Raw genomic sequence first — 14832 nt, forward strand, 5'->3', positions numbered from 1 at the left:
TACAGTGCGACGTAAGAGGTTGCGGCAATCATGGCGGGAGGAGGAGGAGGAGGAGCCGCCGCGGCCGTCGCCGCCGCCGCTGCCTGACCGAGGGGCAGTCTCATCCATTGATTGTTTTGAGGTGTTCTTCACACGCACGCCGCACCCCCCCCCCCCCCCCTCTCCCCTCCCCACCTTCCTCCTCTCCTCGCATTTATTGTTCACCCACCCCTCCCCACACCTCCTCCGTGGGAGATGAAACAGGGACGGCAGAAAAGCCCGCGCCGCTTGTAAAGTGAGGGGTTTGGGGGGGAAGACCGAGGGGGCCACTCACCCCCCGGGAAGACGGCGGCGGCGGTGATGTCGAGCCGTGTCACAGGTGAGCCTCGGGCCTTGCCTCAGCCGTTGATGGCAACGCACGGAGGAGGGCAGGGGAGGGGGTGGATATGATTGAGGCAGCGGCCAGCGGCCAGCCACCCCGCAGCGGCATGTCCTGGCGAGGGGTCGAGGCGGGGCGGCCGCTGGGGTTGGGGGCTGTGGGTGGGTGGTAGGTTGGGGTGTTGTCGGTGGCTGATCCTGTGAGCTCCGTTGGGAGGAAAAGAGGCAACCCGTTTTATTCTGGCGATTGGGATTTATGAGGGTTGACTGGTACTCTTTCCCCGGACAGAGGCATGATCTGAATAAGTCTAATCTTCCCATTTCCAATCTACTTGCTGGACCATAACCTGCTGAATCATTAATATCACAGAGCCGGATATAGGGTGGAGTGGGGGGCCCAACTGAATTAATCCCGCACACACTGATTGTAATTTCACAACGCCTGTGTTTGACACACGCGTTGTACGACAGTCGGCGTTGATCGGTATATTCTGTCTTAACATCCTCGGGATGCAGTCGGCCATAGCAATCGCCGAACGAGGACATAATTTTTAGTGCACGTTATGAGGGCCTTGCTGTAAAACGATTTGCAGGGTCATTCCCCTCATTCGATATCATTTGGAGGTCTGTTTCAGTTTGCAATAATCTTCCTTTCTTTAATAAAAGGACATTGACCTTGAAGGAACGCAGATCATTTTGTTGAAATCCCTTGAAAATAATCATCTCGGTCATTTTTTGTTGTTGTTTGGGGGGTAGTTATTTGGCCTCGACTAATGATCGCAGAAATAACGGCGGTAGAGCAGCTTTTGGCGATGTTGCAGAAAAAGCAATCCTACTGCAATATTTATTGCCTCATGGTGTATTCTGTTCATGCCTTTGCGTCAGTTATGTGTGCAGGGGCATTTATTTGTATGTATTCTGTACCTGATGATTTTTCAAGTTGATGGGATATACTCCGTCTCTTTATTTTCAAACTGAGTTTATTATTTTCAAAATTTGTCTTTTATTTTCTATTGTTTTTTGTGGTAAAGGACTCTCGTGGCTTTTAATAACCATTGGGTTCGTGAATTTAAATCTCATTATATACAAAAGGATTCACGGATGACATTTTAACGTGGATTCGAAGAGCATGCAGTAATAGTGAAATTAGGATTTGAATTTGTATTTAACCAGTTTGAGACAAAGCAGCAAACTTTTAAAAGTAACCTAAATCTGTGAAAATGGGGAAGTGTGTTTACACACAATGAATATTTGAATTGTTTATTGGAAGATTTAAGGAATGGCATGAATGAGCATTATTAGACTTGAGATATTAAATGAAAAGTGCACACTGTACAAAATTGTTTACATTTTGTGTTAATTCTGGATTCTGAACTTTTTCACCCCAATAGTCTTCAGGCAAAGTTTATTTTTAAAATGAACTGATTGTCAGCCAAATAAAAATAATTTTCGCAGTCAGTGTAAGTGTAAATACTGTAGATGTGATATAGTTTTCATGAATGTGCCCTTTGGCCCTGAATGTTTCTGCCTAACATGATACCTAGCTGAATTAATCTTATCTGCCTGTAAACGCTCCTTATCTATCTATTCCCTGCATTTCCATGTGCCTATCCAAAAGTCTCTTAAACACCACTATCATCTCTGTCATATCACCACCCCTGGCAATGCATTCCAGGTCCACTGTGTAAAAAAAAAAAAATTCCCCCACACATCTCTATTTAGCTTTCCCTCTCTCACCTTATAGCTTTGCCCTCTAGTGTTGGATATGTCCACCCAGGGGAAGAAGGTTCTGAGTGTCTATCCTATCTATGCCCTTCATAATTTTATATCAATCAAGGCTCCCTTCAACTTCTGACATTTCAGAGAAAACAATCCTCTCCCCCTGTAGCTGAAACCTCCTCTGAGCCACACAAGCTTCCAGTAAACATTCTCTGCACACTCTCCAAACTTTCCACATCTTTCCTGTTTTTGGGGCAACCAGAACTGCACACAGTATTCCAAATGTGGGCCAACCAGAGTCCTATAGAGCTGCATCATGGCTTCCTGCATCTTGTACTCAATGCCCCTAGCAATAAAGGCAAGCATATCACATGCCTTCTTTACCACCCTTTCTGTGTTGCACCTTTTGTAAGCTAAGAACCTGGACTCCAAGATCCCTCTGCACATTACTGATGATAAGGGTCTTGCCTTTGGTTAAGGACTGTTGTGAATAATCAGAGGTAGATAATAAGTTGGATAAAGTCTACAAATGAAGGTAGTTGATCGGATTAATGTGATGACTACGAACTAGCTTTTTGGTTTCTTGTAAACAAGTTGACATGGAAAATTGCTTTGAGTTAACAAGTTTTTGAAGTTGAATAAATGCAGTGTTTGTACACTTTCATAATCTTAAAACAACACAAGTATTAATGAGCATTGTTACTGAGGTGTATGTTAACAGAAATTTTAATGGCTCTCTGAGGGTAATAAAACAGCATCAAAATAGCTTGGCACCACGATTTCATTCAGATCCGAAACGTCACCCATTCCTTCTCCAGAGATGTTGCCCACCCCGCTGAGTTACTCCAACATTTTGTGTCTATCTTTGATTTAAGCCAGCATTTGCAGTTCTTTCCATCACACCAGGATTTGATTTCTTGCACTCCATATCCGTTTCCATGACTTGATGGTTTTCTATACTTTCTATGCATCGTAACATAGTACTTTCTTTTGAGAGCCTTGTTCTTAATGTTGGCCAATTCAAATTGATTTCATGCTGGTTTGTAATGATTTATGGCTGCTTGGACATAACTACTGATGTGTTTGTAGTCACTGTATCTCAAATCCATTGAGTTATAATATTCTAACAGTGGTGACCTCAAGTTATTCATCTAGATGGGTAGAATTTTTATATCTAGAAGGGAATGGATCATCTTAGCAGTTTGAAGCAAGTGAACAGTTACAGTTGCTGATGTAAATTGGCAGTCCTTCTGTAGAAATTAAACCTAGACTGGTTTGTAATGATTGATCAATAACCATAAAATATTGTTAGCTTAACTGGCATATATATCTGGTTTTTAATTCAGTGATGTGAGAATTAATTCAAAAGATGAAATCCTGTTAACTTTGAAGAAACAAAGCCCTGGTCCATCGTGAATATAGTTATTTGAAAGATCTGTGTGTGTGATTGCATTTGATGGATCACTACTAAAAAAGAACAACAGCAAATTTTATATATAACAAGGTTTCACAAACCCCACATGAATCCCAATGGAAAATAATCTATTTTTGGGTGGCATTGCTTAGGGAGATTTGTTTAACACAGCAAGTACTCCCTGTTCTTCCTTAGTGCCAGGAATTATTATATATGCATTTGAGAGGGTGGAAGGGTCATGGATTTAATATGCTTTCTAAATTACATTGCATTACGTCACTTACTGTGCTAGAGTGACAGCTTCACAAATCCATATTGTGATCTTTTGACTTTGACAAAAACGGGAAAGGATCAAATCAACTCTAAACTGCTTTCAGCCCTTTTTTGCTTTTATGTCACTGAGGCTCAGACCAAATATAGACCATATAATTTTGTGATCTTTTGTAATTAAAAAAAAAAACTTTTGATGAGGTTATCCCAGACGCAAGCACATTAACCAATGTGTTATAGCATTAGGATATGAAGGACTGGCCATGACTAACCTTAACTTGCCCCAATTATTGAAATTTAATATTGTAATTGGACGAGTGACGTTTACCACAATAAGATGGCATTTAATGTGAATATTCTTTATTATAATTTATATGCCCAAGTTATGTGGAAATTGAACTATATATTACTTGTTTTCCCCCAAAAAATGTTGACATTCTAAATATCATAGTATCCCATAAGTAAAATTTAAGGTAACAATCAGTGGCTTTGTGGAACTTTGTTTATGTGATCAGGAGGCTTTATCTCCAAGAATTGAATTCTCTGTTAGTTGGGACGATTGAAATTGAAATCCTTGTTTGACATGCTGGCTTCTAGAAACATTCCCAGTGTAAGGGAAAGAAGCAGATATTGCAATCGTTTGGGTCTCGCCGTGTTATGTGTAAATGTTAGCTTCCACCGTATCTTTATAGTGGAACTTTATATTTTAAATAACTAAAGCTGATGGTATGTTGTAGCTTTAGTATGTGGGAGTGATGGCTATCTGGATCCATGGCATCCACACCTACAATAATTATCTGACACATGAGGAACCTGTATTCCTTGTTGAGTTGTGTAGGAAGGAACTGCAGATGCTGGTTTAAACCGAAGAGAGACACAAAAAGCTGGAGTAACTCAGCGGGACAGGCAGCATGTTTGGAGAGAAGGAATGGGTGATGTTTCGGGTCGAGACTATTCTTCAAGAATGTCTGAAGCGTCTCGTCCCGAAACGTCACCCATTCCTTCTCTCCAGAGAAGCTGCCTGTCCCGCTGAGTTACTCCAGCTTTTTATGTCTATTTTCCTTTTTGAGGAGCTGGATTTCAGGATTTGGACACTGAAATCCATCAGGGAAAGAGAAAGTTACCTGGATATTTTGTTTTAAGCTCTTAGATGGACCAGTCAAGAATATAAAGTGTAGCTGCTTATGAGGTAGATTTGGACATCTGAGGATAGAGTTGGAGGAACCGTGGTCCACAAACACATCCAACAAGTAAGGAATTCATTCAAGTTGGAATAGTCAGAGAGGTAATAGTGATAAGGGGGCTTGGGCACTGTTTTCTGCAGCCATGTGCATGAGTCTCAAAGGTTGTGTTGCCTGTTTGGCACCAGGGACATGGCCTTCTCTGTGGAGCTGGAGCAGAACTTGATGGGAGAGAAAAGATCCATTTATTGTGATCCAAGTGGGAACCAACAACAGATAGGACATAGAAGTTTCTGCTGAAGGATAACAACAGCCAGGATCCAACATAAAACGCAGACCACAACGGTAGTAAGTTGCAGATTATTATGTGTCCTGTTTGAATTGGTTTAGGGACTATAAAAACAGAGAATTGAAAACATGGTTCCAATTTTGGAGTGGGAGAAATGGATTTAAATATATGGGGCACTGACACGCCCAGTATTGGGAGAGTAGGGAGCTGTTCGTTTGGGAAGGGTTTCATTTGAATCAAGTTGGGATCAATATCCCCACAAATCAAATAACTAATACCATAGATTAAGGCTGTAAACTAAATTGTTGTGGTAGGGTCCGATTGATAGATAAAGCATGGAAGTAGGCCCTTTGACTCATCCTGTTCACTCTGACCATCGATCACTTGTTTACACTACTCTGTTATCCCACTTTCTCAATCACTCCCTGTGCATTAGGGGTAATTTAAAGGCCAATTAATCTACAAACCCACACGCCTTTGGAATCCTATGTGGTCACGGGGAGAACGTGCAAACTCCATACAGCAGCCAAAGTCAGGATCGAACCAGAGTCTCTAGCACCTGTTGCCACCTGTGCCATTATAGAGTTAAAGGACCATAATTCAGAAAATCAAGTAGGACTAGTTTTTGGTGGAAGTTAAGAACGAGAAAGTGGCCAAAAACATTGGACTTGTATGTGTGTTTCATGTCAGAAAATTAGATGTCACATTGGTGAAAGGCGTACACTTGTATTGCATGCTAATTAGCAATAATTATGTGGAGGATGAATTTATGGACTGTCAGAATTACATTTGTGGATCAGAATGTTAAAAGAACCAATCACGGATGGTCATAGATAATAATCTATACATTATAATCTTGTATTGTACAATGAGAGGATTAATGATTATCCTGGATGTAAGAAGTCTTTCGTGATTAGTGAACGTAATATGATGGCAATTTATAAATAGGTTGAAGGAGGTTTTGTTCAATCTGAAACCACATCTTGCCTCTAAACAAAGTAAATTATAAAATAATGAGGATGCAAGGACTACAAATGCAGGTTTACACAAAAATAGAGTATTGGAGTAACTCAACAGGACAGGCCGCATCTTGGGATAGTGTGGAATGGTGATGTTTAGTGCGGGAGGTGTCCCAACCTGAAATGTCACCTATCTGTGCTCCCCAGAGATGCCGCCTGACCTGCTGAATTACTCCATCACTTTTTTCTAGTAAATATTGAGTTAATCACGATGGATAAGGAAATTCCAGTAAAAGATATGGCAGTAAACTGCGGCAAAAGTTTAAGGAATTCGCAAGCCTTCAGGCACCCAAATCTTATCAGGAAAATTATTTGGGTGTTGTTAACAAGCAATTAAAGACACAGGTAAATTAAAGGAAAGGAGCATTGGACCTCAATATTGGGCAAAAACTTCAGAATTTTGTAAAGGAGAGCCAAATAATTGCTGATAGGGGGAAAAAAAGAGCACGTAACCTAGTAAAGATCATAACACCATCCAAGATTAACAAAAGTCAATGCGATCCCTTACAGACTAACAGGGAAACTTATATTGTGGAGTAAGAAAATGGTAGAGAAATTTAATAAATTGTCTGTTTCTGTGGAAGTAGAATATCCAGAAGGAGCTGAAAGATAATTGCATTTACATAATAATACATTCGAAGGTGATGGATAATCAGGCCCTTGCGGCTTGCATCCCACAGTTTTAAAGAAGTGGCAATGGAGATACAGTTTGTCAACTTCCAAAATGCTACAGCTTTTCCCTTCCTGTTAGCTCTCAACTCTGCACTGGACCACTTGGACAACAAGAACACAAGCTGTTCGTTGACTACAACCTGGCTTTCAACGATATCATGCCCTCAAGTTATCATCAAAATTGGAGACTGGGTTTTTGTTGTAACTGGATCCTCGACTTCCTCATTGACAGACCACAATCAGTACAAATTGACCACAACGTCTTCCTCGATAACCATGTATGTTTGGGCCTCTGCTCTACTCTTTCTATATATACCCATGACTGTGTAGCTAAGCATGGCACCGTTGCCATCTTTAAATTTGTCGACAACTGTTGTACAAACAATGGGTAAAGACATGTCAGAATACGAGAAAGATTGAAAATCTGATTGGATGGTACCAGAACAATGTTCCTCCTCTAAAAGTCAGCAAGACCAAGGAACTGATTATCGACTTCTGGAGAGGAAAGCCGAGGATGCACAAACTTGTCTTCATTGACGGGGATGGCATTGGAGAGAGTCAACAGCTCCATGTTTCTGAAAATGCATATTTCTGAAGATCTGTCCTGGGCCCGGCACATTAATGCAAACACAATGAAATCTCATCAATGCTTGTTTCTTTTTATGATTAAGGAGTTTGGTACGTTGACGAATAAGAGGATGAATAAAGAGGGACCTGTTGGGCTGACTGCGGCCACGTGCAGCAGCAGTCCTGGCTTATCACTGCGACCAGAAGATAAGTGTTCAATGAACTTTTTGTAACTTTGTTGGTGCCAGAAATGCGGTGACTCTTTGTGTACTTCCTAGGTGAGGTCTGCTTACCGGGTTGTATGCAAAACAAAGAATTTCACTACCATGGTATGTGTGACAGCATTGAATCATTGTCTTGAACTTCAAGTAGAAAGTAGAAAGCGCACCTGCTTCGGCAACTCGAACATCCACAAAAGAAGGAGTGTACAGAATGGTGGACACTGTCTGGTCCATCACAGGTACTGATCTCCCCACCATAGAAGGAATCTGTAGGAGGTGCTGTCTCAAAGACCTACATCAATCTGGCCGCACTCTCATTTTGCTCCTACCATCGGGAAGAAGCCTGAAAACCAAGACAGCCGGGTACAAGCAAAGCTCCTCAGCAACCATCAAGCTATTTATATTATACACTGCACAACATTAACCTCAGTAACTATCTTGCGTTTGAGGCAGCAGAGATTATGTAACGCCCTCCAGGCGCTGTAGCCAGTTCAATGTCCTGTTGTCGAGGGCCGTGAGGTCTACCCCTCCATCAGAGGATGAAGGACAGCGCAGTCGAAAATTACATGCTGCGCTGTTTGCTGGTCTGCTCCACACATTCAGGCTGCTGATGAACACAGTACCCAGCGATGCATGTTGGCATTGAACCGGCCAACCCCTGTATGGAGCCAGTTCAGGGCGATCCACTCTTTTCTGGGCAGGTCTGAGCCGGGTGGGGCTGTGGTGTTCGGTGCAACAGTGAATTGAGGAGGTCGCAAAGTCTGTTCCCAGCTGGTTCTCCATGCTCCTAGTGTGTTGAAACTGGAGCCACAGAAGGTCGCTGCATGATGGGAGAAGGGGTGATGAGATGAGAGGCGTTGAGGTCCTAGTTGCTGTGAGTCCTGGGCGAGGTGGTGCAAAGGATGTGTGGAGTCCGATGGGGCCTTGCACACCAGCCTGTGGGTGAAGTACTCCCTGTGAAGTTTGGCGGGTGCGATACCTCCGAGCACCGGCAGAAAATCCGTCGGAGTAGGGCGTAAGGCAGCCGGTGATCCGCATGATGTCGTTGAGGATGACGTCTAGCTTGCTGGTATGAGCTTATGCTGGGGCGGCGTACTCAGCGGCACTGTACACCAGTGCAAGAGCACTGGTTCAGAGTGTAGGTGTCCTGGTGCCCCATGATGATCCGGCAAAGCAACGCAGGAGGTTGTTCTGCGCCTAGACTTTAGCATGGAGAGCTTCAAGGTGTTTCTTGTAGGTCAGCTGCCGATCTAGTTTCACCCCGAGGTAGGTAGGAAATGGGTTATAGGGTAGAGGTGACCCATTGAAGGTGACGGTTAGTTGGCGTTGAGCTTCCATGTGGTTCAGGTGAAAGGCTGTTGTGGTTTTTGCCACACTCAGTTTTAGTCTCCAGGCCTTAAGGTAGCCCGGGACAAGTTCCATATCCGCTGAGAGCACATCCTCCATGTTTGACCAACTCCTGTCCGAATGCAGTAGGGCCAGGTCGTCTGCGTATCCATACTGGCACAAGGTCGTGCGTGGCAGATCGCTGATAAAGAGATTGAAGAGCATGGGGGCCAGAGTTAGTCAGGTTTAGTTTATTATTGTCATGTGTACCACCATACAGTGAGAAGCAGTTGTTTGCATGCTACCCAGTCAGTGAAAAGACTCTGTATGATTGCAATCAAGCTGTCCACAGTGTACAGATACATTTAGTGCAAGACAAAGTCCAGTAAGGTCTTATTAAAGATAGTTCAAAGGTCTTCAGTTCGGTAAATGGGAGGTCAGGAACACACTAGCTGATGAGGACTGTTCAGTTGCCTACTAACAGCTGGCGCTGAATCTGGAGGTATGTATTTTCAAACTTCTGCACCTTTTACCTGATGGGAGAGGGGAGCAGAGGGCGTGACCGGGTTCTTGATTATGCTGATGACATTGATTATATTGATTTTGATTATATTGAGACTGGTCCTTCATTATGCTCCTCCCCCACGCATGCCCCCTTCCCCCGCGCCCGCCCCCTTCCCCCGCGCACGCCCCCTTCCCCCGCGCACGCCCCCATCCCCCGCGCACAAGCTCCCCCCCTCCCCACGAGCAACCCCCCTCCCCCACGAGCCCGCCCCTCCTCGCGCGCTTCCACCCCCCTCCCCCACATGCCCCGCCTCCCCCACACAACCCCTCCTCCTCCCCCTCCCCCTCCCCTCTCACCCCACCCCCCCTCCCCCCCCTCACCCCCCGCACCCCCCCACACCCCCCCCCCCCGCACACCCCCCCACCCCCTCCCCCCCCACACACCCTCTTCCCCCCCCACACCCTCTTCCCCCCCACCCACCCTCTTCCCCCCCCACACACCTCTTCCCCTCCCCCCCCACACTCCCTCTTCCCCCCCACCCCTCCCACACCCCTCTTCCCCCCCCTCTTCCCCCCCCACACACCCTCTTCCCCCCCCCCACCACCTCACCCCCCCACACCCCCCCCCCCACACACACCCTCTTCCCCCCACACACACCCTCTTCCCCCCCCACACACCCTCTCCCCCCCCCACACACCCTCTTCCCCCCCCACACACACCCTCTTTCCCCCCCCACACCCTCTTCCCCCCCCACACACCCTCTTCCCCCCCCACACACCCTCTTCCCCCCCACACACACCCTCTTCTCCCCCCCACACCCCCTCCCCCCCCCCCACACACCTCTCTTCCCCCCCCACACCACCCTCTTCCCCCCCACACCCTCTCTCCCCCCCCCCCACACCCCTCTCCCCCCCCCCCACACCCCCTCACACCCCCCCCCACCCCACACACCCTCTTCCCCCCCACACACCCTCTCCCCCCCCCACACACACCCTCTTCCCCCCCCACACACCCTTCCCCCCCACACACACACCCTCTTCCCCCCCCCCACACACCCTCCCCCCCCCCCCACCCTCTTCCCCCCCTCTTCTCTCTTCCCCCCCCACACACCCTCTTCCCCCCCCCCCACACACCCCTCCCCCCCCCCCCACACACACCCTCTTCCCCCCCCCCACACACACCCTCTCCCCCCCCCCCCCCACACCCTCTTCCCCCCCCACACCCTCTTCCCCCCCCACACACCCTCTTCCCCCCCCACACACCCCTCTCTTCCCCCCCACACACACTCTCTCTTCCCACCACACACACCCTCTTCTCCCCCCCCCACCCTCCTTCCCCCCCCCACCCCCCCCCCCCCCCCACACACCCTCCCCCCCCACACACCCTCTCCCCCCTCCCCCCCCCCACGCACCCCCCCCCCCCCCCCCCCCCCCATGCACACCCCCCTCTCCCAAACCCCCTGACAGGCCCTGCTTGAAGCCGTCCCCTTCCCCCGGCTACAGAACGCTCCCGCCGTTGTGTTAGGGGAACAGATGAGTGGTAGAATATTGCATTGGGGAATGGGCTGCGTTGAGGGACCAGGCCCAACGTGTCCTACTTAATCTGCTACTTCCTTACATTTAATCTCTCACTTGTTCGGATTAAACTCCATCTGCCATTTCTTTACCCATTTTTCCAACTTACCTGCATCCTGCTCAATTCTTTGACAGCCTTCCTCATTATCCACAACTCTTCTGAGTTTTATTATGTCTGCAAACGTATTAATCAGCTCCCCTATATTTTCATCCAAATCATTTATACACTTGACAAACAGTGGTCCTGCCACCGGCCAAAGACATCCAACAAGAATAAGCACCCTGCACTATTGTCTTAAATTTTGATTCCAATCTACCAAATCGCCAAATAATCCACATATCTTAATCTTCTGCATCAGTCTTATCATGAGGGACCTTGTCAAAAGCTTCACAAAGTCCATGTAGCCAACATCCACTGTCTGACCCTCATCAATCATCTTGATCACCTCCTCCAAAAACCTAATCGCGCTAGTAAGATATGACTTCTCCTGCACAAAGCTATATCAAATGTTGCTAGTCTTCCAGATGTGAGTAGATCGTATCCCTAAGAACCTTCTCCAATAATTTTATTACACTGATGTAAGATTCACTGACCAATGATTTGCTGGATTATCCCTATTGACCTTGTTAAACAAAAGAGCAACGTTGGCTATTCTCCAGTCCTCTGGGACCTTGCCAGTGACTACAGAGGATACAAAGATCTCTATCATGGCCCAGACAAGCATTTCCTTTGCGCCAGTATGTAACGCAGTTTAGAAATTATTTCCTTTTACTCGCAGTGACAGCTAATATTGGTTACTGAATAATGCAACAAGCAGCAGCAATTCAGATCTATTTTGGCAAAAATCAATGTAAAGCTTTCATGTGTTGCTGATGCAATGGCTAGCATTTTTTATTAATGTTAATTGAACACTGTTTGAATTGTAGATTTCACAAAACTATTTAAAATTGGACCCTTCAGTTTCATAGTGAAGAGGTACCGATCACCCCACCTAGAGTGGGTACCTATATATCTATTCCATCTTGACTGTCTGAATCTTGATTATGATATTTATGTCATGAAGTTACATCTATTGTGTGTGAACATGTGTTTAGATGTCTTGGGGCAACACCAAGTAAAATACCAAGAAAATGTAATAACTAGCAACATTAGAGGCTGACACTGCTGCCTCCATGGAGATCTGGATTTGATCCTGACCATAGGTGCTGTCAGTGTGGAGTTTGCATTTTCTCTCTGTTACCATGTGGGTTTCCTTTGGGTGCTCCGGTTTCCTCCCACATCCCAAAGTCATGCGGACTTGTTGGTTATTTAGCCTCTTAAAATTGCTCCTAATGTAGGGAGTTGATGAGGAAGTGGAATAACGGAACTGGTGTGAATGCGTGATTCATGGTCTGCGTGGTGGGCCGAAGGACCTGTTTCTATAAGACGTAGGAGCAAAATTCAGCCCATCGCGTACTGTGACATTCAATCATGACTGGTTTATTTTTACCACACAACCCCATTCTACTGCCTTCTGCCTGTAACCTTTGACACCCTTCCTAATCAAGAACCTAAACATTTCTGCCTTAAAAATACCCAATGTCTTGGCCTCCACAGCCAGTTGAGGCAATGAATTCCACAGATTCACCACCCTCTGGGTAAAGAAATTCCTCCATCTCCATTTTGAATGCATGTATTTTTATTCTGAGGTTTGTTTTTTCTCTGGTTCTGGACTCTCCCATTACTGGAAACATTATTTCTAAATCCAATCTATCTAGACCTTTCGTCATCTAGTAGGTTTCAGTTTGATAAACCCCTCATCCGTCTAAACTCCAGTGAGTACAGGCCCAGAGCCTTCAAAAGCTCCTCGTATTGTTAACCCATTCATCCCCAGCATCAATCTTGTAAACCTCCTCTGGAATCTCTCCAAAACCGATTCATCTGATGAAAAGCACCTAGTACAATGTAATGCTGCAGATTATGAACCAGAAGTTGTGTTGAATTATACAAGTTTAATCAAAAGTAATCTAACAATAGCAGATGTAATTTTAATTGAGGTGGGTTTGGGTATCCTGAAAGTAGATGAAGATAAAGTGCACATCTAGGTCCTTGTACTTGGGTATGTGTATATGTGAAATTCTTCAGGTATGAAATTCTTGTTGTATATGTGGGTGATTGCAGAGACTGTGGCAAGAATACGCAAACTGACCACTGCTTCATGATAGAGGGCAATTTAGATTTTTGGGAGCAAAAAGCAATGTTGTCATAATTGTCACAGTGGACAGTATGGTCCAGGACATAGATTTTCTGCAGCCACGAGCTGTGAAACACGCCAGTTTCCAATATTTAAGAATATCTGTTTGGAGCTGCACAGAATTGTACAATGGAAACGGGTTGTTGTAATTAACTGGAAGGGCCTTTTCCAAATATTGAGCATAATGATATTTTTTTAATTAAGATTGAAGTTGATATTAAGAGGTTAAAATCTTGCACAAAAGAGCAGTAAACTAAAAGATTGGGAGCATTTTATTTAGCATATATAGCAAAGGAGGACCAAAATGTTGACTAGAAAGCAGGGCAAGATATGAGAATAATTTGGTAAGAAACAAAACAGATTGGGGGGAAAAAAAGCAAAAGATTACCTGCACATCGCGGGAGGATAAGCCTAAGCCTAAACCTAAAGGGTGGCCCTGGCTCAATGACACCACCAGAGCCCTAAGAAGAGAGTGCAGAAAACCAGAACGGAAGTATAAATCTGATGCTTCAAATTTCCTTTGAACTTCTGAGAAACAATCTTCTCAAATACCAGGCAGTAAAGTCTGCGAGAATACAATACTTTTCCGACCTTATCTCCCAAAACGGCCATAACTCCAAGGTCCTATTTAGTACCATTACCGTTGTCATATGTCCTGCCCCCAGTACCAGCTTAGCTGGGTCCCCTGCTAAGTGCGAAGAATTTACTACATTTTTCACCAGCAAAGTTGAGAACATCAGAACGAATATTTCCTCTCCCATCTGTGACCTAGCTGTCTCATTGGTCTGTTCTTCTAAATTAGACTGTTTCCAACTTGTAAAGCTGGTCTCCACTATGAAACCTGCAACCTGCCCCCTCGGCGTTGTCCCCTCTGCCCTTCTGAAGGATGTCATTGCAATAGCCGGTCCCAGCATTCTCTCTATCATCAACAGTTCCCTGGCCACTGGCACTGTTCCAACCTGCTTCAAGCATGCAGTGGTCCAGCCCCTCCAGAAATAACCTAACCTAGACCCCACCTTGCCTAACAACTACAGACCTATTTCCAAACTGCCATTCCTTTCAAAAGTCCTTGAAAAGTTAATTCTAAATCAACTAATGCCTTACTTACACCAAAATACCATCCGGGAAAGTTTCCAATCGGGTTTCAGGGCCCACCACAGCACAGAGTCTGCTTTGTTGAAGGTACACAACGACCTTCTCGCCATTGACTCCGGCGACACTGCAATCCTGCTACTTCTCGACGTCAGCACAGCATTTGATACAGTGGACCACACCATCCTAATTGACCATCTCCGGTATTGGGTTGGTATTAATGCCACTGCCCTGAGCTACCTCAAAGATAGGAGTTTCTCTACAAACATAGACAACTCTTTCTCATCCCCAGCTAGCCTTTGCTGCGGGGTTCTACAAGGCTCCATCATAGGCCCCATTCTCTTCTCTCTGTATATGCTCCCCTCAGGCACGGCATTTCCTTCCACTGCTAT

The 14832-nt window shown here is 45.6% G+C and overlaps 1 protein-coding gene across 3 annotated transcripts in view; it reads left to right on the top strand.

Annotated features, from left to right (window-relative positions):
- The window catches only part of LOC129700425 (tau-tubulin kinase 2-like), a 168923-nt gene continuing 154091 nt past the window's right edge, over positions 1-14832 (top strand). For 2 of the 3 annotated variants that reach the window (XM_055640894.1, XM_055640897.1), the window contains exon 1: positions 130-358. The gene's annotated coding sequence lies outside the window, so the exon portion shown is untranslated. The other variant, XM_055640896.1, reaches the window with a different exon arrangement.

Source organism: Leucoraja erinacea, chromosome 9 (assembly GCF_028641065.1).
Source record: "Leucoraja erinacea ecotype New England chromosome 9, Leri_hhj_1, whole genome shotgun sequence".
In the NCBI taxonomy this organism is placed as follows: Eukaryota; Metazoa; Chordata; class Chondrichthyes; order Rajiformes; family Rajidae; genus Leucoraja; species Leucoraja erinaceus.